The sequence below is a fragment of the Typopeltis vanoorti genome, chromosome 9 (assembly GCF_054136105.1).
Source record: "Typopeltis vanoorti isolate ZY-2024b chromosome 9, IOZ_Tvanoo_1.0, whole genome shotgun sequence".
NCBI classification, from domain to species: Eukaryota; Metazoa; Arthropoda; class Arachnida; order Uropygi; family Thelyphonidae; genus Typopeltis; species Typopeltis vanoorti.
This window is the reverse complement of record NC_143557.1, coordinates 144,894,616-144,908,060: the sequence shown is the minus strand read 5'-3', so window position 1 is coordinate 144,908,060 and position 13,445 is coordinate 144,894,616.

The following is a 13,445-nucleotide window of genomic DNA, read 5'->3' as shown; positions in this document are numbered from 1 at the left end:
ATCAGTTCAATGTTGCAAAGTGTAAACTTTTGAAATTCGGTAAGCAGTGAAGGGATGCAAAGTATACATTGGTTAGGAAACTTTTAAAGTGGTAGAGGAGATGAGAGATCTTGGAGTGGTGGTTGTGGACAATGACCTGAAATTCAAGGGTCACATTCACTGGTGAGCTATGGAAATTTTAACAAAGGGCTCGCATCGTTGAGGAAAAAAAAAAAAGACATCTTTCACACAAAAACTTTTATTAATACAGCTTGTGTACAAATTTCAATCAAAAAGTATGAGAGGACAATCGACCTCAAACGGCTATCATTTTTAAACAAATATTTCATGATCTAAACATGAAATATTTGCACACAATCAACTGTGTTATCTTATTTTACATAAGAAAAACATTTTTTAACTATCAAAATATAATAAGAATGAAATCTTTTATAAAACATTTGATTGGCTACTGGTTTTACCATATGATGAACTACCAGAAGGGAGAAGGGTAAAGATACCAAATGTGCTTATATTATTTTCAAACTTGGGTGCATTCGTTATAGAGGAGTTGAAACAATAATTCCAAATAATCTATACACTGCCGAATAGACTAATTTTTGTTAGGTTACCATATGAGTTTGTCGCTTAATATGTTTCAAAAAAAAAATTTTTTTTTTGAAAAAATAAAAAAGTAAAGAAGAAGAACAAGGGGCTCGCAAATTTGAGAAAAATTTAACAAAGGGCTCGCGCGAGCCCCTTATAGCTCACCACTGGTCACATTGCACAAGTTATGAAGTCATCATATCAGATAATGGCAATGATGTAGAGGACCCTGACATGCAGAAATAGAGGTTATGATTCCTTTGCATATTGATTATTGTGCACAGATTTGATTGGTGGGTTTTCATGCTGACGATGATATATTAGAAAGGGTCCAGGAAAGATCCTTTCTAACATATCAAGGCTAACAAAACTGTCAATGGTCTTTGGAATGTGGAGTATGAAGATAGATTAAAAAAATGTAGATTGCATAGGTGAAGAGGAATCATGGGAGATCATGTCTGATTGATTGTTATTATTTTATAATATAATGTTATGGCTGAGTTAGATAAAGCAATGGATACATTATGATACTGTTGAACTAACTTTAAGGCATTTGATAGGATACCACAAGAAAGGCTGTTGCATGTGCTGGAGAATATGGGATTAGAATAGAAACTATTGATTCCTGTAAGTGGGTAGCTGACAGACCAGTATCAAAGTAGTATATAGGGCGATGTACATCTGCCAGATTTGAGGTGACCAATGGTGTATCTATCCCAGGGATCAGTCGTTGGACCATTATTGTTCAATCTCAATATTAATGATATTCAGGACTCGACAGGAGGTGTTCAATTGTTTGCTGATAATGTAAGTTGGCAGATCAATCTAGGATACTACTGATATACAGCACCAACAGAATGATTTGAATAGGCTGGAAATTCATTGTTAGTGCAATGGTATATTAATGAAATTATGCCATAAGAAATTTGTTGAGGCTAGGGATCTTGGCATTATAGTGGATAGGAATTTGATGTTCAAAGACTGCATAGAAAATACAACTCAGTGAATAATTGTAATCCTAAATGAAAGGCTTCTTAAAAATGTCGCATCTTGGCCTCCTGAAATAGTTAAAAAAAAAAAAAAAAACTCACCATTTAGTTCTTATCTCTCTCTCTCTCCCTCCCTCCCTAGTTATATGGATTTTAAAAAAATTCATAAACCCAGTAATCCTTTCCATCCCTAGTACAGTGTTTCTCAGATTTTTCCTACAATGGAACACTTCACAAATCCTGAAATTTTCACAGAACACCTTGGTTATTTTGTAATGTATTAATAATTAATTATGGCATAATCATAAAGAGTATTAGTACACTTATGTATACGGTGTGACATATTGACAAATATAAAATTACATTTAAATCAGTTATCAATCACTGGACTAATGAAATTATGTAGCATATTGTAGTTTCCTCAGGCCAACATCAATAAATTGATTTATGCTGATTTTCATCGACATATCCCATTCTGATCACCAAAAATTTATAACATAAGTACTTAAGAGTGAATGCAGACTTTTTCTCCTGTGTGCTGGTAGTTTTCCCCTCCTTTTGTACATCCTGGAGATCACTTTGTAGGCTGGAGGTGGATGAATGACTATCTGTTGCATCACAAACACCTCCAATAAGAGATTTCTTAACACCAAAATTAAACAAAGTCCCTTGTCTCTTATTCATATTAAAATTTAAATCTATAGGCCTATTACTTTTAAAAAATCACGGCACAATGGTTTCAAAACAAGTACTTTCACCCTACAATACGAACTTGCGAAGAAAGTATTGAGTATTACTAGATTTGAGAACCGGATGCAGACTACTTTGATCTTCAATTTCAGTGGAAAAATTTTCTTTATACTTCCTTGCTGATTGGTCACTAACATTTGCAACACAGATGTTATTTTGTTCAGTTTTGAGAACAGAGGATACGTCACCCATTGTCGTAATTGGCTTGCAGGCAATTTTTATCATCATCATCAAATTCCTGCCATGTACCCTCAAGGGGTGTACAGGATATGACAGTACTACATGAAAAAATTACATCATTACTAACTTCCTATCTACAATTTTCCTCCAAATCAGTCTGTTACTTGTCAAGACTCCAACATTATCAGATCTTATATTTCTATTGTCTAAGGCACTTTGTACCGTATCAATCCACCTATATCTTGGTCTTCCTCTGGGTCGTTTTCCTGCCAACCTGGCAGAGAACACTTGTTTTGCTAATCTTTCCTCTCCCATTCTATTTAAGTGACCATACCATCTGAGATTAGCTCTGCTAACGCATTCCTGGATGCTGACAATGTCAAGTTCTTTCCTAATATCCTCATTTTTAATATGATATTGCCATTGATGCCATCTGTTCACGCCTCTAATCTTTCTCAGGACTCTCATATCTGCGGTCTCTAGTCTTTGGTCAAGTGTTTTACTTCTGACCCAGCTCTCAGATCCATAAGTTAAAATTGGTTTGAACACAGTCTTGTATACAGCTAATTTAGTGTTCCGACTAATTTCTTTCTTATTCCATATGAATTTATTCAATTGACTTCCCACGATACCAGCTTTGCTGATTCTGTTGTCTATTTCTATATTTAGTTTACCATCTTCAGTAAAAATTGTGCCTAAGTAGCTGAAATGTTTTACTTGTTCCACAGGTTCTCCATTCACAACACAGTTGACATTTTCAATGATTCTGCCTATTTTCATTGTCTTTGTCTTTTTATTGCTGACCTTCATACCATATCTATTACAACAGCTATTCAATTTAGTCAGAGAATTTTGCAGACTTGTAGCGGATTTATTTAGGAGTATAACATCATCCGCATAAAGCAAAGAGCTGACATTAACATCTCCAATTTTGATATCAGGTATAATACCACATTCCTTCATAATGTGATCCATATAGATAATGAATAACAGAGGGGATAATGTACATCCTTGTCTCACACCAGATTTAACATTAAACCATCTTCCTGTACTTCCTTCAATTCTAACTGCTGACTCACAACTCAAATAAAGACTAAGTATTGCTTGATGTAATGCCCCATTGACACCATATAACTGCAGCGTATTGAATAGCTTCTCTCTTGGCACCTTGTCATATGCCTTTTCCAAATCGACAAAACTTAAATACAGATCTTTGTTACATTCGCATGCTTTCTCGACTATTTGTCGTAAAGTGAAGATCTGATCCTGACAGCCTCTGTTTGGCCTGAATCCAGCTTGTTCTTCACCAAGCTTTTCTTCCACAATTCTTCTCAACCGTTTCTCAAGTATACTTGCATAGATCTTGCCAGGAACACTCAGTAGGGAAATACCTCTGTAATTCTCACATTCAGTTTTATTTCCCTTTTTATATATGGGTACTATGAGAGCTCTACTCCAATCATCGAGAATTCGTCCCTCTGTCCAGGCTTTCTGAACTATGCAGTGCAGCCACTGTAAGACTCTTATACCACCATACTTCAGCATTTCTGGTTGAATATCATCTACTCCTGCTGCCTTTCCACATTTCAAGCCTTTGATGGCTTTTTCTACTTTAAGTATGGATATGTATTCCTGACTGCATGCCTGGTCAGTGTTTTTTATCACTGTGCTGTCATCACTGCTTGTTTCATTTAGCAGTTTTTCAAAGTAATTACTCCATACTTCAAGGATATCTTTTTCTCCTGTTTTCATTTCACCTTTATCATCTCTAATTCCTTTTACAGCACTCTTTCCTCCATTCCTAAGCTTCTTCAACAACCTCCAGAATATTTTGCCACCTTCTTGATATTTATTTTCTATATTGTTGCCAAAGTCCTCCCATGACTTTTGTTTACCTAGTTTTACACACTGTTTAGCTTTCTTACATTTGTCTCTGTATTCTGTAAGAGTAAAAGCTGACTTATTTGCCAGGAACTTTTGATATGCTTTCTTCTTTTCCTTCACTGCCTCTTTAACTTCCTGTGTCCACCAGGGAGTTCTGATTTTTTTATCCTTGCACACAACCTCACCACATGCCTCTCTGGCAGAATCAATCAATGTTTCCTTCAGAGTTTGCCACTGAATCTCCAAGGTTTGATTCCTGTTCTCAAACTCTTTCATTTTCTTTTCAATAATATTTCTGTATTTTAGTCTACAGTTCACATCTGAGAGCTGCTCAACTTTTATTCGCTTCAAAACTTTCTTAAATGTTATTCTTTTCAATATGAAATTCAATTTTATCCTGCTCAAGACTAAATAGTGATCACTTCCAATTTCAAATCCTCTGTACACTCTGGTGTCCTGCACCAGGGAGAAAACATCACTATCAACAATAACATAGTCAATGAGACTTTTCTTATTCCTAGCCACTTCTCTCCATGTGAATTTGTGCACATTTTTATGTTGGAACATGGTGTTAATAATAACCAGTCCATGTCCTGAGCAGAAATCCAACAAATATTTGCCATTATTATTAGCTTTGCTCTTTTCTCCAAATTTTCCCAAAATATTTTTGTATGTCTCACAATCATTTCCTACTCTACTATTTAGATCCCCAACAAGGACCAACTTTTCCTATTTCATTGTGTCAGTTGCTTTTTCTAAAGCCTCAAAAAATTCCTCCACTTCTACCTTAGTAGAACCTTCTGTGGGACCATAGGCACAAATAAGTCTCATTGTCCAGTTCCTCATTCTCATATTTGCCCACATTACTCTACTTGAGACTGACTGCCATTCAAGAAGATTAGCCTCGTATTTCGTGTTGAATACTATGGCTACTCCTTCTTTTCCTTGATTGTGATTGCCTGAATATAACATTTTGTATTTATTGCTCAGAAAGATCTCACCAGTTTTCATCTTTTTTGTTTCAGTCACCCCTATTATGTCGATCTGGTACTTATCTAATTCCTCAGCTAGCTCCATTTCTTTGCCATTCAGGCTTCTTACGTTGATAGTACCGATCTTTAACTCTGGTGATGTTGAGTTGGGGTTTGTTTTCAGATTTGTTCCAGTAGCTGACTTTTCGCTGTTTGCCCTTGTTCCCTGGCAAAAACAACGGGGGCCTTTTTAACCGGGCGACGCCCCAGCCGGCATGAAATTTTGTCATGTTGCACCATCATTTTTTATTTTGGTTTAACCAATAAGAATACAATTTGGTCGGCTAAATCCCAAATTGCCAGCCCATCCTCGTTCGTTCAGTATCAAAGTAGATACCCAACAGGGTGCACCACGAGAAGGTGAGGATTGGACATTAGGTCAGAAGCCCTGGTCGGTTCTCCGCATTCCTTTAAAGTCTATGTGGAGGTCTCCTCTCAGTTATACAGCTTTGACCCTTAAGCACTCCTTTTTTTTTTTATGACTATTTTATGACTTTTTATGGCAATTTTTATGACTGGTCATAAACAGCGGTATTCCTTTCCCCGAATGTTGAAAGATTTCGATGCGTGAAAATTAATGATAATTCATGAATATTTCCATGTTTAAAAATATTTTACTTAGTCAGTCACAAATTGCAACAAGATGTTATTTCATTCAGTTTTGAGAATAGAGGATACAAAGAAAGTATGCAGTATTACTAGATTTGAGAACCGGATACAGACTACCTTGATCTTCAATTTCAGTGGAAAAATTTTCTTTATACTTCCTCGCTGATTGGTCACTAACATATGCAACACAGATGTTATTTCATTCAGTTTTGAGAATAGAGGATATACGCCACCCATTGTTGTAATCGGCTTGCAGGCAATTTTTATGACCAGTCATAAACAGCGGTATTCACTTTCCCGAATTACTTCCATGTTTAAAAATATATGGCTTGGTCGCTGTCATCACGGAACATTTATTCACTTTTCGTGGAACATAATTTGCGAAGCCCTGCCATAGTAGATGTTACCGACTCTCCCGCTTAAGTTAGGAGTGACTTGTAAGGGGAGTTAAGTCCTTAACTCCCCTTACAAGTCACTCTTCTTCCTATTAGCATTGATGTCACCTCCCTTTTTACAAATCTCCCTCTTTCTGAAACTTTAAATTGACTAAAAAATGTTTTCTCCCTAGATATCTTTTGATCTTTTTAATTTTACTATTCATTCTGGCTACTTCACTTGGAAAGATACTATTTATAAACAGATTGAGGTTACAACCATGGGCTCTCTCTCTCTCCCCTATGCCCTTGATACTGCTATTCTTGAACCTTCTATCTGATTAAGATACATTTGATGTGTTCTCTCTTTGGCCACACAGTTCAGACACGTTAGACTCCTTTCTCCTCCATGTCGACAGAGCATCCCAGAATCCAGTTCACTATAGAAAAAGAAAATAATAATAATAATAGCCTTCTTTTTCTAACTCTAATTACAAATCTAATTACACAGTTGCATCCTTTGTGTGTGTAATTACCCACCCACACAGGTGCCCAAACCCATCATCCACCCTCTCAACAATGTGCATGTTATCAAAACCCTTGTTAATAGATTCTCCAATCTCTGTTCTGTTGACAAAGGTTTTGATAAAAGTCTGGCAAATCTTTATTTGCCAGACTTTTCTGTCGAATGGCTGCAATGCCAAAAAGGTCAACAAATCAATTGTTTCTCTCAACTGTGGTAATGCTATTATTGTTCCTTATATCCAGAAAATGGCATCTCAGAAAAAATAGCCAGACCTCTAAAAAAAAAGTACAATCTCTGCAAGGTGTTCAAACCATTTCGAAAGCTGGCTACCCTCATCTGCTCTCTCAAGGTTATTCTGCCGATTATAGATGTTTATAAAGTTCCTTGTTCCTGCAACTTATCATATTAATATATATCATGTGCATCTGTTGCCATAAGTGTCGGGGTTTGCTGACCATGCCTTGTATACTTTTTATAGAAACAAATGGGAAAAAAAAAACTACTATGCTTCGCCTCAAAAAACACAAATTTGAAAGACTTTTTTTTTAGAATCAGCAGCAGAATTAAAAATAAAAATAAACCAAATCTTAATAAGTATGGTTGTATGAAACTTCCCAAGATTTGGAAAACTAATTCTTAGACCTCCTGCTCAACACAGCTAAAACTAGCCAACATAGCCTTAGCTAGCTGTGTTTAGGAGGCTGAAAGCCTGAAGTCCATTCATAGGACTTGAGGCTTTCAGTTTGATATTTTCTGCTTTTTTTGCAACTTTTAATACTGTTTCTTTGCTGATGTCTTGACAACTGAGATGAAATATAGGAATAAATAATTAAACATGTTGTTTAGTTATTTGTATGTGCTGTATTTATTCATTAAATCCCACAATGAGTTCAAACCAGCTTGCAAGTCCAAATAGTCGAGAATAGCAATATTAAAATGAACTTTGACAAGTAAGGATAAGGAAGTAATTTTGCCTCAGATGCACCTGGATTACTTTGTGCAGATTTGGTTTCCTGGGTTTTGTCAATGAGATAAAGAAGCTGAGAAGGTTGTAAAAAAGAGTTACAAAAGTGATATTGAGATGTTTGAGAGTATGTGGGCTTCTGACTGGTAAATAAGATAGAAGAGGGTGATATGATAAAGTATATAAACTTCTGAGAGGGTTATAGGATATTTGTTGATGAAATTTTCATTTTGTGGAAGATGGACAAAGACAATGGGATATTCATGGAAGTTAAGTTTGTGTGTGGTTTAGAAAAGTGAGAGCTAGTTTTTTTCCCCCTTCTTCACAGAACAGTGAATGAGTAAAAGAAGATATACCAGCTGGTGTGTGTGTGTGTGTGTGCAGTTTCTATGATGATAATATTAACATTGTCTTCAAGAACGAAAGAGTCCTTGACTCAGTGGAGTAGAAATGCTTCTTTGTGTGTTAGTAATACATGTTCAGTTTATACATATATATAATGGTTTTAATTCATAAGATTAATGGGAAAAGTCATTTACTTAATTGTGACAAACTGTTTGTACTCCAAGCATCTTTGGAGCAAACAGTTTGTCACAATACGTCAACAACAATTAGTTAATAGTAGGAACAAATTATATGATTAAAATTGTAATGGACAACTAAAAAAAAAAGAACTAAATTCCTAATTGACGCATGTATTGTTGATTAAGAAGAAAGTTTTATTATTTATTTATTTATTGACCTTCAAGAAATAATCCTCTTGATCATAAAATGACAGTCTCCAAGATTTTTGGTAGATTTATACAGCCATAATTGTTGAGATTTCGGGAATGTTTTAAATCTGCTGATTCCAAAATCTCTCTCTCTCATTTGTTTTCTTCCATCTAGTTTTCTGGTATATTCCGGTGTGAAGGGGTATCAAGGCATGATTTGCTAGACCTGATTTTTCATAATGATAGAATTTCCCAAATTTATTTATGTTTTTCGTGAAATGTCAACATCTTTCTGTCTGTCCATAGTAAGCCAGGACACAAGTACAGAGTACTGCATATTCTGGATGTAATAAAGGAGAGATTTGTCCTTGAATGAATGAGGGTTGCCACAACACCCACACCAGATGGACTGGTGTGGGTGTTGTGGATACCTGGTGAATGTCTCTTGCAGAGTGCATAACCCCAATTATGAAATTTAGAAGTGGCGGTGTGATGGTATGGTCCTGGTTTAGCCTCGGACCTCTGTTTTGCTGCGACGAACATTGAACTCAAAGTGTTATCTGATCATTCTGAACAATGCAATACTTTCTACTTTGTGGCATTTCTATGGAACTGACCATTGTCTCTTTCAGCAAGACAATGCACTTCATAAGGCTGCTGCTGTAACTGCATAGGCTGTAGACATGAATGTCACCTAGCCTCCACACAGCCCTGATCTGAACCCTATTGAACATCTGTGGAATGAACTGGAGAATCAGGTGGAGTCAAGGGACATTTGCCCCACAACAGGCCAGGACCTCATTAAGTACCTACAGGAAGAATGGTCCAAAATTCCCTTTGATCGCTATTGTAGGGTTACGGAAAGTATGCCCCATATGATTGCTGCAGTCATTGCAGTGAAAGGACATTCTACAGCTTATTAAGGTGGGCACGATGGCTGTTTGTTCCTCAAACTATGGTGTCTGTTGACTTCTTTCCAAGCAGTGTACTTTTACTTTTGTGTCAATATTAATGGAAAACCTAATCACCTGTCTCCCTAGCAACCTCCAATGTATCTGTGTTTGTCCATTTAGTTGTCCTTTATCAAGAGGTGTTCTAAATATCAACATTTAAGCCATTTAAGTGCAAATTGTCACTTTTAAAAAATTGCTTCCTTTTATCACACTCATCCTTGTGTTCTGTTTGTTGGTTCGAATCCCACCATGGACATGGATGCTTGTGATTATCTTTAGGTGGAAAGGTGAATTTCATTGCCTGGTGTGAGATCACCATCCTGCTTATTGGAGGCCTGAAGTAGCTTGAAAAGTTCCATGTTTGGTCTCTAGAGCAAGGATTCTGGACTATGTAAAAATAAATAAAAAATTATAAAAAATGGGGAAGAAATTTAGTCCACTCGTGGTTCAAATGTACTATAGGTTTACTAATAATCATTCTTGTGTGGAAACCACATAAAAGAAATCCTAAGCATTAATAAAATTAATATTCATTTTTATTCCTTTGTAATATTTGTTGCCATTATACAATTTGTTATAATCGCTCCTCTGTTTGATTCATCACTGTTGCACCATGGTAGCACAATTATAATCTTTCTACTCGCATTATTTGCATTTACTTATAGGAACAAATCTTTCATATCCTGTCTCACAAATAGTATTCTGCTATCTAAATCACTCCTTCCAACTACTACAACAATCTCTTGATATATTTTTCTGCATCCTCACAGCCTCAGTTCATCCCTAATTTTTGTTCCTGGATAACAACCTTTAATAATTGTATGATCTTTTACACCCCCATAGTTATGGATTCTCCATATAGCACTACATCTTTATCCTCTTTTATTCCTCATACCCTTTTCTTTCACTTCTGTTTGTTTTTGTACCTGTTTCCAACCCTCCTCACTATATTTAGTACCTCATTCTTTGATATCTGAATCTGAGTCTCTGCATTCCATAACATACACACACTCATTTAACCTGTTACTTAATATGTCATTCGCTGTATTTCTCAATCCCTTCATACTTCTGTTTAATAAAAAAAAAAAATCTAAGCATATTGGAATGCTTTAGTTAAACCATACAAGTCTGTTGGAAATTTCAGAATTGTGTACTTAATGATGGTTTGGAGAGTTTCTCATGTAACACATTAGGTTCCTTAATGTGCCTGGAGAGGTTCTTACATGCTACAATCTACCAGAACGTGCTAGCTAATCATCTATGCACTTTCATGGCCTTCGCGCATCCTTCAGCCAATGATCTATTTCAGCAGGACAGTGCACTGCTGCAGTCATCGAGGCATGGCTCGAGGAACATTCATCTGAGTTTGGGACCATCAAAGGCCCCAAGGTTCCTATATTTAAATCCAATCGAATCTCTCTGGGAAGCCATAGAGCAAGACATCAGATCTGCGTCTGGGGACCGATATCTAAGGTGCAGTTGTGGACAATGCTACAACGGGCATGGCTGGAAGCAACCCTCTGGCATCTGGTGGTGACAGTGCCTTGTAGAGTATATGCTGTTATTTGCTCTAGAGGAGGACCCACCTGCTGTTAGGTATCTCTAATGTTTTGTCCATTGAGTATATATTCCAGTCAATTAAAAAAACTCAGTCACTTGTAAAGTCGTACAGTTCAGTTTATTCCATATACATTTATCAGTTACATCTAGGTATGGTAGTATAAAGAACTCATGCTTCCTATGAGACCAATTGAACTTGAACCGAATCTGTTACTTTGATGATTATATGAATCAAGTACAAGAGGTGATATGTTACAGTAGATATATTAAGGGTTTTCCCAGTCCTCTTGTAATCCTGGCATAAGGTGCAAGAGGTGATTGCCCCTTCAAGTTACTGATGGAGTCGGAAACTGGAAGGAGAAATAAACTGATAACTATGGTTATGTGAGTTAGTTTATCACTCGCATGGGCAAATGGGTTTTTCATTTTGCAAACTCTAGAAAATCAACTGTAGAATCCACAAGATTTCAGACAATAACACATTCCGTTAGGGTTAAGGACCAAGAGATGGCAGTACCTCTTTTCCAGTCTCTTCACTGCATGCCACTTATAGTTGGTGATAGTCCTGGGCTAGCCATCTCTGATTGGCTATTGGTGGAGATTGAACTGTCCACATAGTCTCCCAAAAGATAGGCTAAAACATCATTTTTTAAAAAATATTTAACCTATACATGAGAGGTTCAAGAACCTATAGCACATTAGTGCCATGTGTATAAGGTGCAGATAGACGTTGAGAAACAAGAAACCTATTGACATTCTTCTTAAAGAGCTGTAAGGTTGAAATTGTTGGTGAACACATCATGAGGAAGACTGTTCCAGAGTACACACAGATGGAATAAATGAAAAAGAGAAGAAGCAGCTGCAATGAGTTTGCAGTTGTACTGTGAAGGGATGGACAGCTGCTGCTCTTTTAACAGGCCTAACATCAAGTGGAGGAATGATATTTGCCAGCTCACTGGAGGAGTGACTATGAAAGCATCTATGTGTGATAGACGTTACAGTGAGCCAGTAGGGGGATGTCATCAGTGCCGAATTGCTCACCTCTGGACAGCATCAAGAATTCCAAGAAAATTCTAAGAATGGGTACATTTCGAATTTGTATAGGGTTAGTAGTTGGGTGGATGTAAAACAGCTTCTTTGGGAGAGAGGAATGACTAGTTTTTAGAAGCTGAGGAAGCTAATGAAGTGATGTGTTTGCACCAAGAGAAGTTGAAAGTAAACATCACTCCCCAAGGAGAGTGTATTTGCATGTTACTGAGGATAAGGGAAAGTGAGCAGAGATTCGTTTGCGAGACAAGAGGAAGAACTGTGTTTTTATGGCATTGAAGGTGACTTGGTTATCCTTGCCTTGCTGAAAGATGGTATGGAAATCAATGTTTAAAGCACTGGTTGCAGATGATGTATGTCTGGGAACTCCGTGGTCTTCCGAAGGAGTAGGATGAGTGTAGTGCTATTGTTGGCAAAGTTATGGACAGGATTTAAATTAAGGGGATATTAAATCCCACATTGTTTTAAAACCGAATAAGAAACTCAAAGATCTAAATCAAAGAGTTTCATGCCGAATATAGTAACTGTAAAAGTATCGGCGACTACTAGCGTAAGCTAAAGTACGTAGTACAAACTAGGGCAGCTCTTAGCAAAGGTGGAGAAAGTTCTGATCACTATTCTTAGTATTTCACGTAATGTAAAACCCATCTCCTAGGAGATGTATGATGTTATACATTATGTTATGGTAGGAGGTCACTACCCAGACCAGTTTCGATCTTTATTGAGATCTCATCAGTGAGTAGCTATACCAAATATAATACTAAGGGTATAGCGAAAAGAACTTATATACTCTGCTATATGAGTTGTCAAAAAAGGTGCACCCATAAATTATTTAAAATAGAGCCAATAGGCTTCATTTCAGCGATGTAAACATTATTTAAATTAAGGGGATATTAAATCCCACATTGTTTTAAAACCGAATAAGAAACTCAAAGAGTTTCATGCCGAATGTAGTAACTATAAAAGTATCGGCGACTACTAGCGTAAGCTAAAGAACGTAGTTCGAATACGTAGTACAAACTAGAGCAACTCGCAGCAAAGGTGGAGAAAGTTCTGATCGCTATTCTTAGTATTTCACATAATGTAAAACCCATCTCTTCAAATGAAGCCTATTGGCTCTTTATTTTAAATAAATTATGGACAGGATTTGTAGTGATTGAGAGTAAGTAATTTATGTTAAGAGAAAGACGGTAGGTGAAAGAATAGAGCATAGGCACTCTGGCATTGATGACAGAGCTCAATGAGAGGGTACCATCCACCATGACACACAGTGAATGACC